Below are 20,630 nucleotides of genomic sequence, written 5' to 3' on the forward strand. Positions count from 1 at the left end.
GGCATCAACACATACTAAAATGTCTAGACATCTTAGCAAATCTAAATAGGAAAATTCTTATAAATAAAAAATATTAAAAATATTTACAATTTATAGTAAAATATATGATATTTAAATGGAGTCTTTTTTAATATAAAAAATATTTTTTATATTTAAAAAGACTCCAATTAAATATCATATATTTTTATTAACAAATAGAACAATTCAGATGGTGATCTTATATGAATCTTGAATTTTCATCAAACAGACGACTCTTTATATTTACATTTTTTTTTGTTTATTTATCGTTTCACCTAGTTAAATAAGAATTTAGGTTTTTCTTTCTAAATGAATATTGAACAAATAACTATTGCTATAATAATAATTTATAAAAAGTTTAGAGAAAAATTGAGAGACTGAATCAATCCGTGTCTATCAACCTCTATCATTGATAATTCTAAAATTTTATTATATTTTGTAAATATCTTAATTTATTTTTTTATAGTTAAAAATAACCCTTAAAACTTATAATTAAAATTGAATATTGGGTAAGATGAAACTACTACATTTTGAATTTCTTTTCTTTTCTTTTTAGGTTGCTGCAAATATTTAGGAACTCACGTATTATTGTCTGTCGGTTTGCTTGTGTTAATTTAAAATTTCGATTTGTTTAAATAATTGTGTTTTTGTTTTTGTACTTGTTGATTAGTTGAATGAAGGCGACAGTTTCTGACTAAATGAACCAATGTTTGAGATAATGATGGCACCAATAATTTATTTTACATTTTTTTTTAGTTTGACGAAATATGGATTCTCATTTTTCCTCTTTCTTCCATTATAATATTTAGGCCTAAAACCTTTGCAAAATAATACTAATATATAAATAAATAATTTAAGGCTAAAACATGTATTTTAGTTAGTAACCTTCTTTTACCCTTCTTTTTTTTTAACATAAAATATGATCCATCATTATACGCTACCATACCAACATCTGATAGATGGAGAAATTTTCGTACAGTTGAAATCATCCAATCAGGAAAATTCACTACAATAAAAATCCTTTTCAGTGACAATTTTTTTTACAACACATTCAATTTTTATTGCTAAAAGCTAATTTTTAGCAACACCTTAAAATATATGTTACAAAATACTATTATTAACGTTGTTTGACGCATACTAAAAGTTTAATAACTTTTAGCAATGTGTTAAGAAGTCACTGAAAGTAAATTTTATTTTTATAAAGTAGGGCATTTTCACGAATTCCCTCTCACTATTTTTCCTATTTTCCCGAATTCCCTCTTCCTTTCTGCATTTTCACGACTTCCCTCTCCTTTCTTCCCCATTTTCATGATTTCCCTCCCCCTTTCCTCCCTTAATCTATTTCCACCCTCCTCGTCCCTCCTTCTTTCTATTAGGGGGAAAAAAAAACCCCAAACCCTAGCTCAACAATTTCCATCTCGTTCTCCAGTGAACACAAACCACTTGCGGTGAACCTACTACGAGTTGTGACAATGGCATCAGACATTGGCAATCAATCCTTGTGCAACCTAGTCTTTCCTTGCTTGGTTGATAAGTTTCCATCTCGTCTCTCTCAAATCTCTGATTTTCTGTCATTTTCTTGAGAAAAATCTTTTGTTTCTTAAAGTTTCTTCCTATTCCTTTTGTGGGGTTGTTTTGTTTTTGTAGATGAGCCTTTATACAATTACATATCTTACACTGAGGTAATATTTCAATACAAAAGCTTATATGGTTCCTAAAGTTTGAAACATTTTTGTTCTATTAATGAAATGGACTATTGATACCCTCTCTAGATATAAATTTTACAAGTTTGAAAAACCAGATCTAAAATTTACACCATGATAAGACTTGCTTTCAAGCTAGTTTAGCCTTTTTTGGATTAAAAAAATCGTTGTTGGAAAATTGAAATTATTTGCTAATGTTTCTACCTTAGTTGGGTAAATTTAAGATATAATGAATAGACTTTTTGCGTGATGGCTTAAATGTATGAGCCAAGCTTTTTAACATATAGCTCTATTCAATTCCCTTGCAGTTCACTTTGCATGTTTGTTCTTTTTCAGGCAATGAAACCAAGCTTGGAATGATAAGGGGTGTTGAACCAAAAACTTATAGCTATAGAAGTAATGATCGACAAGGTAACTGGTCCTATATATTTGTTTTTCAACTTGTGATGGTTGTTGCTCTGTGGAGGATTTTAAAGTTAGAAAGGTTCAATAAATTTTTTTTGTTTCCAAAGTTTGTTGTCTTGATTCTTTACTTCTGAAATTTACATGGAGTTGTCTGTTTCTTGTTACCACTCAGTTTATGATGTCTCTCTTTCTCCCATTTGATTAAAGACTAATGGTTAGTTATGCATTCTTTTGTATTCTTGGATGTAAATTTTTCTTTTGGTACATGTAGCTATGGTATGTGCAACATCCAGAGGAAGGCCAATGGTATGAGCTTTTGGTTATCTCTCTTCGATAGGAGCTTTTTTTTGTTTAATATGATACCTATTTCAATAAAGGTATGTTGAGGATTTAGTGCATAGTATCAAACTTTCTCCACTTTTATTATCATACTTTCCCATGCATATGTTTAGTAAGGTAATTGGAAGTATTACAAACAAATGATCTAGAAGGTAAATTGAGCTTTTGAAATGTCGAGCATGGTTTTGGTGTTGTTCTAGAAGATGGTTGTGTTTTTGACCTACTCATATCATATTTAGGATAGTTACTTTGACGGCTTGTTTAACATGAAATTAAGAGGTCATGATTATATAACATTAATTGATCATGAAAATTCTTATTATTTGGTAAGTTTTCCAAGTGAATTTGTTATTAAGTTTGTTTATGGTTTCCACTTAGTTGTATGTTTTTCTAAGTTTTTTGGTTTATGTTTATATATTTTCCCAAATGAAAATGGTTGTTATTAGTTCTTATTTTTTAGTTTGATATGCTTGTTTGGATTGATAAGTAGTTTTTATTGAGTTGTGTATGGTTTCTATTGAATTCGTTTTAGTTTACTTTCATCTTAAAATTCTAGTTTGTTCTTTTCTATAAAAAAATTCTAGTTTGTTCTAAAGTATTAGATTAGATTAAATGTTGGAAAATATATGACTAATTTTAAATAGTGTTTCCTTCTTTCGGGGACTAAGAACAAACTATTCTAGGTATGAAGCAAGTTACCAAAAGGGTAAAGAATCAAAGGCTCACGTTGCTTGCTTGAGTTCAAGTTAGGTGTGGTGATGTTGACGACTTCATTAGAAAAAAGCTAGGTGTGGTGAAACTGACAATGAGACTTCATAAATTATTTAAGCTTAAAAAGACAATTATTTAGGGTCAACAAGTAATTTTAAGGCTTTAAACTCTTGTACTAATTATAGTTACCAATTTTGTTTACCTTCGTAAGTTGAATATAGCTTGTGGAGGACAGATAATTATATTACTTTTGTTGAACTAAATTTTACTCCTAAAATTGGAAATAAAAGTTTGTTTAAAAGGAAAGGAACCACGAAAACTGGATCAGGCTCTGGAAGAGCAAGTCAATTAAAGGAATCTGTAGCGAGTGCAAATCAAAGACCCAGGTGTTTAGCTTGTAATAAGTATCACTGGGGAAAATGGCCAGAACAAGCTCAAATACGTACTTGCTATAAGTGCGGAGAGCCGGGACACTTTAAGCAAGACTATCTCCAAGTAATGGGTCATGCAGGTGGAAGCATGTTGCAAACAGTTAATCAAGGAGCGAGACTTCCAAATTCAGGAGAAGGATGTGGTGTTAGAAGTAAGAAGGATGAAATAGGGAAACAAACATTGGGGAAACTGTATGGTTTAATCCAGGATGAAGAAATGCATGACGCCAGAAGAAACAAGAGCAAAGCTTTAGAGGAATAGTGTGGAAGTTATCTTGTAAATGAACTTTGTAATAAAATAAAATTGTTATGTGGTTTGGTGTATATAAATGTTCAATTAAAATTTCGAGGACGAAATTTCCTTTAAGGAGGTAGTAATTGTGAAAACTCGAATTTTATCTAAGTAATTCAGGTTAAAGCTTGGTTAATTAAGAAGCTTGTAGGGGAATACAAGAGGAGGAGAATGCCTTAAGAGTTGGAAATTGAACCTTAATGACTAAACATTAAGTTTTAATGAAGTGAAAGTTTTGAGTAATAAAATTTAATTAAGTATTGGAACATACAAACACCTTGTGTTAAAGTGTAGTATGCGACCAAGGTTAATTGAAGTTAAAGTGTGGTGCTTGGCAAGGCCTATGTTGGATGCATGAAGGCCCCATGCATTTATAAGAGGCGCAACTAAGCTAGGCATCATGCGTTGGAATGTGATGCTTAGCAAAGCAAAGTGTGAGCGCCAGGTAGTCGTCTGATGGCATGAGGGCGCTGGCCCAAGCGTTGGCATGAGTGGGCTACTCATGCGGTGGAATGTGGTCGGGCGTTGGCGACAGCCTAAGGCAAAACAATGAGCAAGGCAGGCATTGGTCTAGGGGTATGCGACAAGGCGAAGTGTTGGCGGACGCGCACGAGAAGGCCAGTTGGCGCAAGGTGATGTGCGCAGGGAGTGAGCGATCAGATGCATGTGTGGAGTCGCGCAAGCATGGGCACAAGGCTCCGAGTGTTGAGGCGTTGTACGAGGTGTGAACGCATGGTTACACGGATGTGAGGCAAAGCGATGAGCACATATAGTATGAGTGGTCTAGACATGAAGGTTGACATTGGATGTATGGTATGCCATGGCCTAGGTGGAAGAGTTAAGTGCATGATTATGCGATGGCCTTGGTATAGATGAGCGCATGCGCCAAAGGAAGAGCCATGCGATGGAGCTATACGTTGATCTTTGTCCAAGGGGACATATGCGCTAAGAGGTGTGCGGCCAAGTAAGGGCTTGCGATGGCATTGAAGTAGATTAGTGCAAAGAGGGTGATGCGATGGCCAAGCCATGCGGCCATGAGGGGTGTTGTATGCATTGATGAGGAAAACTTGGAGGGTAAGGCTTAGCTGCTAACTCATTCGGACATGTGGCTAACTAAGGGATGTCTTGGATTTTATGCAAATTGAGGTAGGCGCACGAGAGGACATGTAAAATGAAGCATATGCGTTGGCTAAAGGAAAGGAAGACACTTTAAGACCAATGTGGCAAGGGGTTGGTGTTGGCAGCACGAGGTGAGGGCATATTGACATGCAACCAAGCTGGAGGTGTCAAGCTGGGAAAAACTTTGGACGCCTATAAATAGGGCAGGTTGGGACGATCAACTCTCACAATCCACTCGTGCCATTTGAGTAGAATTAGTGAGAAAGTTCTCAGAAGGGAGTGTAGTGAGAGGTCCCGGGCTACCGTCTTAATTGAAGTTTTGAAGAAAGAGGAGCTTGCATTAGAAGTCTAGTGGTCTAGCTGATTGCATAGGCCTGTCGCCCAACTCCTGTGCGCGCCCAACAACCCTATCGCCCAGCCGTGCCGCACGTCCTTACCAGCACAAGCGCTCACACACGTGCCTTTTTCAGATGCATCCCTGCGTACGTTGTGCGTATCTTATCGCCCAACACTACCCCGTGCGAGATCTGCTGCCCATCTGCATCCATCCCAGCCCCCCTGCAAGACACGCCCACCCTACAGCCCAGCGCCCATCAACTTGGCAAAATAACCTCCAAATGGCTGTTTTTGGAGAAGTTAAGTCTATTTTCAGTTATTTTAAAAGGGGTAAGCTGGTCATTCTAAATTTTAAGGTTGTTTGAGAATAATTTGGATTTATTGGAGGAATTATGGACTAATTTAGAATTTCTTTGGAAAGAGGAAAAATTCAAAAAAACAAGGCAAGAAGCTAATTAATGAATTTCCTGAGGAACTGATCAGAAGGAATTGTGAGTGGTTACTTTACTATTTCCATATGCTGATTTCTATATATATATGATTATATATATAGGTTATAATTGAAATAATGACATGATCGGGAAATGTGTTTTGTCTGGACCTGGATTGTACTTGTGTTGTTGTCATAATGCTTATGTAATTACATTGGAAACTGGATTTGTACCCAGAATATTGTTAGTATGCTTTGTGGATGCTTGGCTAAAATTATCAGTGTATTTGACTGGATTGTCAGCGTACCTAAGTATGTGTAGCAGGAATTATCGACATGTGCATATTCGGCAGGTTATAGGGTGCTGAGATTGTTTCCACAATATTCATTGTGGGTTATTCACAGGAATACCCAGAAAAAATACATGATCACGCCAGGGATATCCAACTGACAGGTTGGGGAAGGTACATTGTATTATGTGTTACTTGTTTGATTTTGTAGTTGTTTTTCCCCAAATGAGTTTCGGAAAATCAAACTTATTTTCCTTATAAGGTACCACTCACTGGGCTTTTTAGTTCACGTTTTCCATGTTTTGTTTTTTTTTCTCCTAAATAGCATAAACAAATTGTTCTGGGAAAAGCCACCCAAGGTCTGAACTGGTACTATCTCACAGGGCGGGGCTCGGATCATGTTAACTTAAAGTCATTAGGATAGTTAGGTTAAAACTGTAAAATAGTATGAAACTATATAATCATTCATAAATTATTAATTAGTTATAATGTTTGTATGATAACCTAGCTATTAAGTTGGTAAAGTTGGGTAGCTGATATCACAAAAGGGTGGTGTTAGCTGTCTTCACATCCTCTTTTGAGTCTTGGTGACAAGACTCATGAGGGGTGTGACAGACAATATATTACTACTTTTTCAAATTAAAACATAGATCGTGTTCAATTTCAGAAGTATTAGTGCATTTTGAAGCTATGTCATCATTTTATCAATTATCTTTGATGTTTTTGGATGGTAAGAACTTGACTGGAAAAAGTCAATGCGTAAATGATGAAATTGAAATCTATAAAATTTTATAGACAGGTTTCTATGACTCTAAAAAATTGTCATTAACATATTTCTTGATTCTTTTTTTAGTGTTTAAATCCACCTTGAAGGAAAATGTATAGATGGCACATGAAAAATCAGTTATTATTGGTTATTTCATACTTTTCGATTTAGTCAACAATAAGCATTTATTGGCATTTATTACCTATCATGGTTAGTTTTTTTAATGACAATTTATCATGGTCAATAAAAGATCATTACTTTTTTTTGTCAATTAAACCTTTATCTTGACATTAAACATCTATCACAAAAAAATATTAATAATGTCATGTTTACCGTAATAATACTTTAATTGTGACACTTTCTAAAGTCATTGAATTATGTACATTGACACTTATTTAATGTCATAACTACATCTCATGATATTTATAAAATGTCAATAAATACTTTTAATGATGGATAACTATTTGTTTTATACTTGTTATTATACTTGTATATCCTCCAATTTTGATATAATTTGTACACAAACATAAATATGAACTTTCATATATAACAATGAAATTTGTAACATCAATACAAGAAAACTATTTACAACAAAACTGGTTACCAAACTTCAGTTAAGTTGTTTAAAAAAAACTAAATACAACGAAGTGTTAGCACTATCTTAGCAAAAGTTCTCATAATCTTTTTTTTTCTATTTCAACTCCGATCCTAAATGAGGTATAAGTGTCTACCTTGGCTCATATAATTAAGTTGCACAAATTTAGTATTAAAATTAAAATTTACCAAGTGTTGTTAATATTTTTCTAAATTAAAATTAATTAACCTAATATCATAACTAGTTTTTTCGTCCATTGCTCTTTAATGATAATCAATTCAAGTCACATGTATATGACAAGAAAAAACAGTCACATAAGTCTAAAAATTCAAAATTCTCATTTTTTTCCTCCAAACGCTTATATATATATATACACACACACATACAATTTAAGGACACTAAAGAATTGTCACTCTTTAGCAACGGTTAATTCTAATCATAAATTGGTGATGTGGAAAAACAGTCATAATAGTCGAAAAATCTAAAATTTTCCATCTTTTCTCACCAAAATAGTGTCTATTTCATTTTTCCATATTTAATGATTGTTTTTTAGGTAATTAATTAATGACATGAAAAAACTGTCATAAATCTTGAAAAATCCAAAAAACTCAATTTTTTTCTCGCAAAAATACATGTTTTTGCCTTTAATAACTGTTTTTCTCTCTCTTCTCTAAATTTACTATTGTTAATGTCATGAATTTTTTCAATTTGTTGTAGTGAAAAATGTTTGAGAACCATTTTATTTTGTATTTTTTTTAAATTTAGTTTATAAACACTATTGTTGAATGAGAAATTTCGGCAAATCACAAGTTGCCACATCATCAATGAAAACTCGAGCCTATTGGAAAAATTATAAGTTGGATTGGGCCGAGTAACTAAAGTCGCTTGGGTCTAACCCAATTCAAACCCATGATGAAATTTTGGGCCAAATTAAAGATTAAGCTTAAGTCCAGTAATTTGGCCCAACAACAAATGGGCCCAAGTCCAACTTTAGCCCAAACCCAATTTTGGCCCAGTAAAATAATTAGGCCCAAGCTCATATATAAGGCCAATGAGAAACCTCTATAAATAGAGACATTATCTCTTCATTTGGGAGGAGGTTGAAGGAATTGAAGGCAAAATCTCTTTGAAGATCTGAAGTCTGAAGCTCCAGGGCTCTGAAGAACATAATTCCTCCAAAGCTTTGAGGATCAAAAGACACTAAAGCTCTGAAGATCAAAAGATACTAAAGCTCTAAAGATCAAAAGACATATCAAAGCTATGAAGTTCAGAAGACACTAAAGCTCTGAAGATCAGAAGACATATCAGAGTTCTGAAGACCGAAGTCCTTTGAAGATGCAAGCAATCTGACCACGCTTGAAGACTGAAGTCCTTTGGAGATACAAACATTCTGAAGACTGAAGTTCTTTGAAGATACAAGCATTCTTCCAAGACTTCTACTTCAAGAACGTTCGGTGCTTTTCTTCTTCAAGTCAAGCACATCCACCGAACCGAGAGAGAATCAGAGGATCAAGTACTAGAGATCGAACCACATTGCATCAAATCAACCTCAACATCAACACAAACTTAAGTTCAACTTCACCAAACAAGTTTCTCTGGAAGCCTCGTGCAAACACTAATCCTCCAAGAAGATCAACAAACCCGAAGGCCGATCATCTAAGAAAATCAACAAGCCCAAAGGTCGATTGTCCAAGAAGATCAACAAGCCAAAGGCCGATCTTCCAAGAAGATCAACAAGCCTAAGGGCCGATCATCCAAAAAGATCATCAAGCCTAAAAGTCGATCATCCAAGACGATCTACAACTCTAAAGGCCGATCATCCAAGAAGATCAATAAGCCCAAAGGCCGATCGTCCAAGAAGATCATCAAGCCCAAAATTCGATCATCTAAGAAGATCAACAAACCTAAAGGCCGATCATCCAAGAAGATCAACAAGCCCAAAGTTCGATCATCCAAGAAGATCAACAAGCCCAAAGGTCAATCGTCCAAGAAGATCGACAAGCCCAAAGGCCGATCGTCCAAGAAGATCAACAAGCCCAAAGGCCGATCATCCAAGAAGATAAACTAGCTTAAAGATTATAATTTATTTTGAAGGCATCAAAATACTATATATTAGAGATTGTATTCACTTTCTACAAAATCAATACAAATACAAAGTTCAAGTTCCATGAAATAAATTTCTCTTGAAATCTCGTGCGAACAACTACTATTTATATATTTGTTTAGTTTATTATATTTTCTGTTGGTGAAAATTTAAGTTTTAAAGGAAAAAAATGCTTGTTGAGAATTCCACAGTGCTTAGTTTGGGAAGTAGCATTTGTTGGGGTTGATGCCCTAAATCTCGTAGGGTTCTGTAGTTTGTAAATATTTGTATGAACAAACATTCTGTGTTTTATAATATATGACATTTTATTCACATTGTCTATGAAATATTTGATATTTTAGTTGCATTAACCACAAACCAATAAACTAATATCCATGATTATCGTTGTAACTTAAACATGTATGTAGAGACATACAAGTGGACCGTGCTTTAAGTGATAGCCTAAATAGCTTGTAGTATATGGATAAGGTCGGGTACCTTATCCTTGTGAAATTACGAGTATGGCTCGCTTTGTAGGTGTTACAAATGTTGTAAAGTGCTACAAATGATCTGATCCTGATCATTCATGTATTAGAAATACGAGCAGGGATATTTTTAGTCTCGTTATATAACATCGTTCATAATTGAGACTTTCATTTCACTAAGATGAATATAGGTAACATGACCTTAATCCTGAGTAAGTTGTGAACTTCTGCCTATGAGAGCGGTCCTTTGATTTGAATGGGTGAGAGTGGCCAGATCACCGACTCAACAAGCCTAGGAGTATATCAGCATGCAACGGAAGCGCAAGGATCAATAAGCATTCTAATTCATTAATTTTGGCTATAAATGAAGCATGCTCACACAATAATAAGAGGGTTTCATGTCATACATTTGTAGAACCTCTTGAATCACGATTCTCAGCTGCAAATCTTCTCCAGATCTCGTTGTGAACCATCTAAGGATCTTCCTTACAATTTTCTTGGAGCTTTAGATTGAGTTGTAGGACTCAAAATAAGCTTGAATGAAGGGAATTTGGAGAAAAACTCACTGTTGCACCCACTTGAAGAACACCTTTCTTCGGCTCAAAAATTTCAGCAAAAACTCAAATGATTCATGCATCAATTCCACTTCCATCTTCTTTATTTATTGCAGGACATTCATGCAGCTCATGCTTGGTGAATTGAAGTAAGAGCAAGTGAGTTTTGAGTGAGTTTCTTCATGAAGGTGAATGGAATTTTCCAACTTCTGATTTTCCAATCTTTTTGTGTTTTATCCAATTTTGCTAATTTCAAATTGATTTCTAAAATTGAAAATATTATTAATTTTACAAAATTATTTCACAAATTAATTTTCTAATTAATAATAAATAATTAATTAAATACTTTAATTAATTCAAATACTAAATTAATTTTACACAAATTCTACCTTCATGAATTTAATATTTGAATCATATTTAAATATTAATCAATTCTCCAATTTCGTTTAGTTCTAAAATTAAACACGTAATTATATCTCATATATTTACTAATTCCCTTATTCTAATTTGAACGTTTCAAATTAACTTATCACGCTAATCTAAAGCTAATCCATTTACGAGCTAGTAGGGGGACCTCGTAGACCTACAAATCATGGGCTCCAATGATCTGAGATTAATTGGCTAAACTCTTTACATTGAATTAACCCTCATTCATTAACTAATGGGTCACTCCACTAAAGCTCATAGTTGCACTGCCCTTACTGTAGATATATTATGTCCACTCGATATAACCATGATTAGTAAGTTAACCCTTCATAGGTTGTTCGTAATAACGACTAGGTCAAATGTCTGTTTTACCCTTGAGATTACCTTTTGTTCCTTAAATCCCACTGATCCTCTAATGAACAAATGGTTTTTGATTTGATCAACAAACCGAGTCCCTCTCGAGCCAATGAGAGGGTGGGGCCCCTTGTTCAAGACCTGGAGTAAGCACCTAAAGGAACAACCTCTCTACTATCCCTAAAAGCGGGTAGAAGTGAATAACATCTTGTACCATATGTCCCCAGCTATCTACTCGGTCTTACCCCTAAAATAGAGGTTTATTAAGCCGGCTCTGTTGAGTCAACCCTCACCTATGCAAATCTAAGGATAATTTCAAATAAACGGGAGTTCATAGTTAGCTTAAGATTAAGGTCAAGTTATCGCTTTGAAATAGTCAGTCTTAAATAGTAAATAGTGTTATATAGTAAGAGTGACTGATTTCGTGGTCCGATATTGTACAAAACTCATTGCACAGGACGCCTCCACTCCTCATGTCACAATATATACGAATTAGGATCATGTCATTTGTAGCACTTTACAACTCTTTGTAACAACTACAAAGTGAGCCGCATCCCATAGTGTTACCAGAATAAGACATCCAACCTTTTTCGTATACTATAGATCATTTTGACTATTTACTCGAACCTGATCCACTTTTATGTCTCCACATGAAGTTCAAGTACTCATGTAATAGTCATGAGTCTTTTAGTTTATTGGATTTCTAAAACGAAATAAGCAATACATATTTTCAATAACAACTTATTAAATTTTCAGAATAAGTTTTATTCTTTACAAACCACGAGTTTTAGGACATAAAATCTGACACAAGCCTACCATTTTGGGGATTCGTTTGATTGGGGAGCTGGGAATCAGCTACACAAGATGGAATTCACTCATTCCCCAAAGTAGGGATAAGTAGATAAAAGGCTCCCTTAAGGGCTGATTCTGGGTATTGAACAATGTGGTGCCACACACTCACTTTTCCGAAGTAGGGATAAGTAAAAAGATTGCTCTCTTAAGAGCTGATTTCAGGGCTTGAACATAATGGCCACAGCTTCACTTTGGAAGAGAAGACTCAGTCATAGTAGGACTATGACTTATGTTTATTAGAGGGATTAGTGGTACTTAAGGAGACAGATGTAACTACAGGGGCATAACGGTTATTGGCCCAGCTGTATTTACAAGCGATCTGTGAAGGGTTGTCGCACTACTGATTAGTTAAGATGGACACATAATATATTTGTAGTAAGGACTGTTCAGTTGTCGGTCTTTAGTGGAGTGCCTGGTAGTTAACGAATGGTGGATCCTGTGACTAAAGAGTTTAGTTAGTTATTCACGTACCGTTGGATCTTCGGAGCTACAGGTCCATGAGGTCCCCTTGGTAACTTGGATTCCATTGAGGATCAGTTCTTGGTGTTGATTTGAAATGTTCAAATTGACAAGAGATTTTTTGATTATATATGATATAATCGGTATGATGTATAAGATACATCTAGTGGAGGATTGATGTAAATGAGATTTACATTAAGTACCATGGAATAGAAAAAGAACTATGGTTTATATGTTTCATGAGATGAATATTAAAACGTCCGATAATTAGATGTCTGCATTTTAAATATAGTTATAAGTTGGTTACAATTTTGTGTGAAGGCATAATATTAATTATTGGATAATTAATTCTTTTTCTTTTAAATAACCACAATAGTGGGTGGTTATTGGATCATGGTAACCGTGAGTTTAAAAGGAAAGTGGTTTCCTAATTTGAGAAGAGGTTTTTTTACATACAATAGAAAACATTTTTGAGTTTTCTCTCCGCAAAAAAGAAACTCACGAGTCGTCAAGTAAATTCGGATTTACTAAACGATGGCTGGGCGAGCTAAGCAAACGTGAAGGTGCGAGCTAAACGATCGTGCAGTATTTACTAAACGATCGCATAGTTTTGCTAGACGATCGTTGGCCCAAGGTAAACGATCGTGTAGAGTCTATAGATGACAGACTAAGCTAAACGATCGCATAGCTTTTGCTAGACGATCGTATAGCTTTATCTAAACGATTGGGTATCGACCTATACGATAGGTCTCCGCCATCTCCCACTTTCCCAGTCATGTACACGATCGTTGTTTCCTTCATTCGTCTGCCTCATACCAAGTCCGAACAGAGCCCACCCTCTGGATTCTCACACCGAGAATACCAAGGTCGCCTTGTTGGTGGTGTCAGACTCAACTCGACACTGTCGTGATTTTCTGGAGTCTGTTCGTGGTGCTGTGGAGGCCGTTTGCTGTTGCAGAGGAGTTTGTGACTGAGGAGATCGTTGAAGACGAGCGCAAAGTGTTCGTGCAGTGTTCATGCTATGTTCCAGTCGTGTAGATCGAGTGTTCGTGGTCGTTGTTGTTCGAGCGGTCGCGCAACGGAGCGTGGAGACGCATTCTTATATGTGCATAGAGTTTGATCTCTGTTTATTGAGTTTATTCATCATGTAATTTCTCTGTATAATTGTATAACCGTTTGTATTGAAAACGACTATAAATATATGTTAATTCATGATTGTAATTTGGAATAGTCTTGATCCACTGCTTATGAAAATCTCGCTTCCGATTTCCTTCATGCCATTCATGACAGTTCATTGTCATCATCTTCTATCCATTGAAGGATAACGGTTCCAAAAATTTTAAGATGTTTTTCATCTGCCACTGTTGTGATGGCCCTTTCAAATCAGAATGACATTATGACCTCCGACCTCAACCGTCCATTTCGGTTCGAAGGAGCGAATTTCAAACGGTGGAAGTAAAAGATGTTATTTTTTCTCATAGTTAAGAAGGTTGTTGTCGTTTGTACTAAGGAGAAGCCAACTATACTGAAAGAAGATCCGACTGAACAACATATAAAAATTGCAGTTGATTGGGAAGAAAGGGATTTCTGATGCAAAAAAATTATTCTAAACAATTTAATTGATAATTTGTATGATTATTATAATACAATGAAGATAGCAAAATATGTGCGGGATGCCTTGCAGAAAAAGTACGACATTGAGGAGGCTGGTTCAAAAAAATATGCCGCCGACCATTATTTAAAGTTCTAGATGACAGATGACAAATCTGTGGAGGCCCAGTCTCATGAACTGTAGAAGATAGACCTTGAAATAATAAGTGAAAGTATGTCCCTAAACAAGCAATTCTAAGTGGCTTTTATTATTGATAAATTGCCTCATTTGTGGAACGATTTTAAGAACACCTAGAGGCATAAGGCCAAGGAGTCTTACTTGGAGAGTCTGATCACCCGACTGAGGATTAAGGAAGAAAAATGGAAGCAGGACCAGAGGGAGGAGGTGAACATTTTTCCTAGGAAATCTGCCTTTGCCATGATAAAGCCTGACCAAAAGCCTAAGGGAATTAAGAGGAAAGGTAAAAACCGTTGTTCCAGTAACCAGAACAATAAGATGAAGCAGAAATCCCCCTCAGGAGAAACGATACAATTCCTTTTCTTTAACTATAATAAACTTAAACATAGGGTTGGCAACAGGGCCGGGGCAGGGGCGGGGGGGGACTCCCCATCCCCATCCTCGTCCCCACCAATTGAAGGCAGGGATGGGGATGGAGATTCCCTACCAGGAAAACAGGAAAAGGGTCCCTACGGGGACCCATCCCCATTGTATATATATATTAAAAAATAAGAAATTTAAACGGGGACGGGATCGGGGATCAGGAAAGGGTAGGGATACCCTCCCCGTCCTCGCCCAGGGATATGGTTAGGATCCCTGGCCAAACCGAAGATTCTTTACCCCGATTGGGGCAGAGACCCGACCCCACGGAGATTTTTGTCAACCTTACCTGAACATATGGCTAGGAACTGTAGGAGCAGGCGTCATCCTTCTAGTCAGGCAAACCTGACAAAAGAATCATTGGTTGTCATAATCACAAAAGTAAATGTGATCGGTGGTTTTGAGGGGTGGTGGATAGATACTAGTGCTACGCGCCATGTCTGTCAAGAGCTTAGTCTACGTTGGAGTTAGCATACAATTAGCGGAAGAAATTAGGATCATTAAGCACTGTAATTCACCAATTTTAGCAATTAAGACAACATGCTATAGAACAAGTAATAGAGTTTCAGTAACATACCTTTGAAGAACTCTCTTCAAATCTGATTTCAAGTTCAATCTTCAATCCAAACATGTTGTAGACCACTATTTGATCTTATCTACTATTCTCTTGGATCTTATATTGAATATAGGATTCAAAATGAGTTAGAATTTAGGAAATTTTGAGGGAAATGTCTGGATTTTCAACTTGTAGTATGAAGAACTCTTCATCAAAATTTTAGGAAAAATCCATTTGCATGCCTCAAAACTCAGTTGAATAACAATGGTTTTATTCATTTCTACCATGTAATCAATGTTGCACATGAATTGGACAACTCTTACTTGAGTTTTTTAGTGGAATTGTTTGGTGTTTGAAAGTCAAATGTGGGATAAACCCACTTACAACTTAAAATTGATTTTAAAATCAATTTTATTTTAAATCAATTTTCAATTAAAACAATTTTCAAAATTTAATTTAAATTTCTAAACATAAGTTAAATCAAAATTAATTTTATCATTTGACTTTTCATAAAATTCAAAATTTTAAATTTCAAATAAATTAATTCAAATAATTAATTTTAAATACAATTTATTTAATTAATTAAACAGTTTAATTAACATAATTTAATTATCCAATATTAAATTAATAAAACACAAGTTACACCATCATGAATCTTTATTCTTTTAATTAATATTTAAATCAAATTTAAATATTATCCAATTCTCCAATTTCCTTTAATTCGATAATTAAATGTGTAATTATATCGTATATAATTATTAATTCTCTTAATTCGAATTTGAACACTTCAAAACAACTCATCACTCTATTCTAAGGTTTAATTCATTTGTGAGCTAGTAGGGGGACCTAATGGACATACAGATCATGTGCTCCAACGATCCGAGATTAATTGGCTTAAAATCTTTAAATCTAATTAATAAAAAAATATTAACTATCGGGTCACTCCACTAAAGCCCAGCAGTTGCATTCCTCTCACTGTGAATATATTTCTGTCCACTTGATGTAACCGTAATCAGTAAGTCGACCCTTCACAGGTTTTCGTATTAACGACTAGGTTAAATGTTGTTTTACCCTCAAGATTACATTTTGCTCCTTAAGTCCCACTGATCCTCTAATGAACAATTGGTTTGTGATCCAATCATCAATCAAGTTTCTCCCGAGCCAATGAGAGGGTGAGGCCCCTTGTTCAAGACTTGAAATCAGTACTTAAGAAAACTACGTCTCTTCTAACCTGAAAAGAAGGTAGGAGTGAATTCCGTCTTGCACCCTATGTCTCCAGCTATCTACTCGATCTTACCCCTAAGATGGGAGGCTTATTGAGCTAGCGCTGTTGAATCAATCCTCCTAAAAATAATCCCGAATAAACAGAAGTTCATAGTTAGCTCAGGATTAAAATCGAGTTACCTAGGTCATCGATTTGAAATAGTCAGTCTTCAACAGTAAACTATGTTATAAAGTAAGTGTGACTTATTTCTTGGTCCTGGTCTTATACAAACTCTTTGTATAGGACGCCCCTACTCGTATGTCTCCATATGAACAATTCAGGATCACATCATTTGTACTAGATACAAAGTGGGTCACATCCAATAGTGTTACTAGAATAAGGTACCCAACTTTATTCATATAATATAGACCATTTTGGCTATTTACTCGAACTTGATCAATCTTTTATGTTTCCACATCTTTTATCTTTTATGGAGCCTAGTTTACTGGATTTAGTCTTTACAAGTGCAATTACATAGTCAATAACATATTTATTGAATAAACCTCAGTAACATCTTTATTCAAAATAAGATATGTTTAAATTTACAAACTACGAGTTTTAGGACATACAACCTAACAGTCTCTTTAAAAATTATTCTAAAATTAAGTATAAGAACGTTATGTTGGGGAATCACCACTCAACAGAAGTTTTTGGAACCGACGAAGTGGAGCTAAAGTTTAACTACGGAAAGACTCTCACCTTGAAGGATATCCTGCACACTCAAGAGATAAGAAAGAACTTGGTCTCAGGCTATCTCCTCAACAAGGCCATATTTACCCAAACAATAGGGCAAATCTATATACCCTTACTAAGAATAATCTATTTATAGGGAAGGGTTATGCAACTGAGGGCATATTCAATTTAAACCTTGACATAAATAAAATGAAATCTTTTGTTTATATGCTATGATCTTTAAATGTTTGACATGCTAAACTTCGTCATGTTAATAAGAGATTAATTAGTAATATGATTAGGTTGGAAATGATACCTAAGTTATCCATGAATGAATTTGATAAATGCGAGCATTGTAGCCAGGCTAAAATTTCTAAGATTCACCATAAATCTGTAATTACGGAATCTGAGCCTCTAAATTTAATTCATTCTGACTTATATGAATTTGATGGCATCTTGACTAGGAACAGTAAAAGATATTTTATTACTTTTTATTGATGATTACTTTGATTTCACCTTTGTATACTTGCTGAAAAATAAAAGTGTTGTCTTTGATGCTTTTAAATTGTTTGTAACTAAAGTAGAAAATGAGTATAACCAAAAGGTGAAAAGACTTCGTAGTGATAGGGGAACTGAGTACAACTCAGACGACTTTAATGAATCCTTTATCTCACATGGAATAATACACGAAATGACTGCACCTTACGCTCCTGAAATGAACAGAAAATTTGAAAGAAAACATAGAACTTTACTGAGCTAGTAGTTGCTATTTTACTCAGTTCAGGAGCCGCGTCTTATTAGTGGAGTGAAATCATCCTTACCGTGTGTTATGTCCTAAAGAGAAAATACCAAAATCTAAAAACACAATTTCACCTTACGAAGTACTCAAGAATAAGAAACCAAATTTGTCATACTTTAGAACTTGAGGTTGTCTAGCCTTTGTAAGAATTCCAGACCTAAAAGAAGAAAGCTTGCTAGTAGAGCCTATAAGTATGTCTTTATAGGTTATGCCATAAATAGTAAAGCTTATAGGTTCTGTGACCTAGTAAACCAAGTGATCATTGAGTCAAATGATGTTGACTTCTTTGAGGATAGATTTTCCTTTAAAATGAGAAACAGTGGGCACTTGAGATCCATTAGTCAAACCCTAGTAAGAAATCCTACCTCTATATATGAAGTCGACCCAAAACCTAGAAGAAGCAAGAGAACTAGAACCGTCAAGGATTTTGGGGATGATTTTCAGACCTATAACGTAGAAGAAGACCTTAAAGATCTAAAAGAAGTCCTATCCTCTATAGATGTCAACTTATGACAAGAAGTTATAAATGATGAAATGGACTCTCTTGAGCTAAATAGAACTTGGAATTTGGTAGACCTACCCCCTAGTTACAAAGCAATAGGTTGCAAATGGATCTTAAGGAAGAAGCTTAAACCTGATAGAACAGTTGGCAAGTTTAAAGCCAGGTTTGCATCAAATAACTTTAGACAAAGAGAAAACATAGACTTCTTTGACACCTTTTCTTCGGTCACTTGAATTACCTCAATCTATGTATTGTTTTCTCTAGCTGCCCTAAATAACCTCGTAGTACATCAGATCGACGTAAAACTGCTTTCCTAAATGGTGAACTTGAAGAAAAGATTTATATGGAACAACCTGAGGGTTTTATAGTCTATGGTCAAGAGAATAAGGTTGTAAGCTAGATAAATCTCTTTATAACTTGAAACAAGCTCCTAAGCAATGACATGAAAAGTTAATGAAAGTTACAAATGCATCTACTACCTGGTCGAGAACAATCTTTGCACCATCCTTTGTCTATATGTAGATGAATTGTTAATATTTAGGTCGAACTTGCACATCATAAATGATGTAAAATATATGTTAGGTGCAAACTTCAATATGAAAGAGTTAGGAGAAACGAGTGTAATCTTAGGCATAAAAGTGACTAGGTCTGAAATGGGAATTTCTTTACATCAATCTCATTATGTAGAAAGGATTCTAAAGAAATATAATTACTTTGATTGTATACCGGCATGTACTCCTTATGACCCTAGTGTTAAGTTGTTCAAAAACACTGGTGACAATCTTAATCAAATTGAGTATGCGAATATCATAGGCAATCTCAAATACGCTGCTGACTAGACTAGGCCTGATATAGCCTATGTTGTAGGATTACTTTGTAGGTTTATTAAAAAACCTAGTAAAGAGCATTGGAATGCTATTGAGAGGGTTATGAGGTACTTAAAGTAAACCCAAAACCTAGGATTACATTATCAAAAGTTTCCCGCTGTCTTGGAAGGGTTCAACGATGCTAATTGGAACTCCCTTTCGGATGATTCAAAGGCTACAAGTGACTATATCTTTAATGTAGCAGGTGGAGCTGTCCCTTGGAAGTCCAAGAAACAGATATTTTAGCCCAATCAACGATAGAGTAAAAAATGATAGCACTACAATAACTAGTGAAAAAGCAAGTTGGCTTAGAAGTCGACTATCAGAGATTCCCCCATGGGAAAAGCCAGTACCAGCTATATTGATCCATTGCAATAGTACTGCAACATTCGCAAAAGTTCAGAACCATTGCTACAACAGAAAGAGACGAAAAAGCGTCATAAGCACAATACCGTTAGAGAGTTAGAGCTAGATGAGGCTATGAATATTTCATCAGCTTCATTGATTACTATTCCAAGTATGGGCATATTTACCTGATGCACCAAAAGTCTGAAACATTTGAAAAGTTCAAAAAATATAACACTGAAGTTGAAAACCAATTAGGTAAAAAGATTAAAACACTTTGATCAGATTGAGGTGGTCAGTATATGGACATAGAATTCCAGAACTATTTGATAGAACATGGAATCCAGTCTCAACTCATAGCCCCGGGCACACCACAATAAAATGATGTGGCAAAAAGGAGAAATAGAACCTTGTTGGACATGGTTCGTTCCATGATGAGTTATGCTCCACTACCAAATTCTTTCTAGGGACACGCAGTTGAAACTGCAGTGTATATTTCAAACATGGTTCCCTCGAAAAGTCTTTCTAAAACACCTTATAAGCTCAAGAGAGAACATAAAGGAAATTTACGTCACTTCAGAAATTGGGGTTGTCCAGCACATGTGTTGGAGCAAAATCCTTAAAAGTTGGAACGTCATTCAAAAGTATGCCTATTTGTAGGCTACCCAAAAGAAATGAAAGGTAGTTTCTTTTACGATCCTCAAGAAGACAATGTATTTGTATCAACAAATGAAACCTTCCTGGAGGAAGACCACATGAAGAATCATCA

The 20,630-nt window shown here is 35.1% G+C and overlaps 1 long non-coding RNA gene across 2 annotated transcripts; it reads left to right on the forward strand.

Moving 5' to 3' along the window:
- The first annotated feature begins 1,201 nt into the window (after nucleotides 1-1,201).
- On the forward strand, nucleotides 1,202-3,931 carry LOC150031684 (uncharacterized). 2 transcript variants are annotated; one of them, XR_016525107.1, is made up of 2 exons: nucleotides 1,202-2,132; nucleotides 2,398-3,931. It is a non-coding gene; the product is annotated as an uncharacterized LOC150031684 (long non-coding RNA). The 2 variants fall into 2 exon arrangements; XR_016525108.1 differs by having other exon boundaries at nucleotides 3,149-3,931.
- Nucleotides 3,932-20,630: the final 16,699 nt, after the last annotated feature.

This window comes from Benincasa hispida, chromosome 12 (genome assembly GCF_027475165.1).
Source record: "Benincasa hispida cultivar pf3 chromosome 12, pf3_genome.v1.1, whole genome shotgun sequence".
Taxonomy (NCBI): domain Eukaryota; kingdom Viridiplantae; phylum Streptophyta; class Magnoliopsida; order Cucurbitales; family Cucurbitaceae; genus Benincasa; species Benincasa hispida.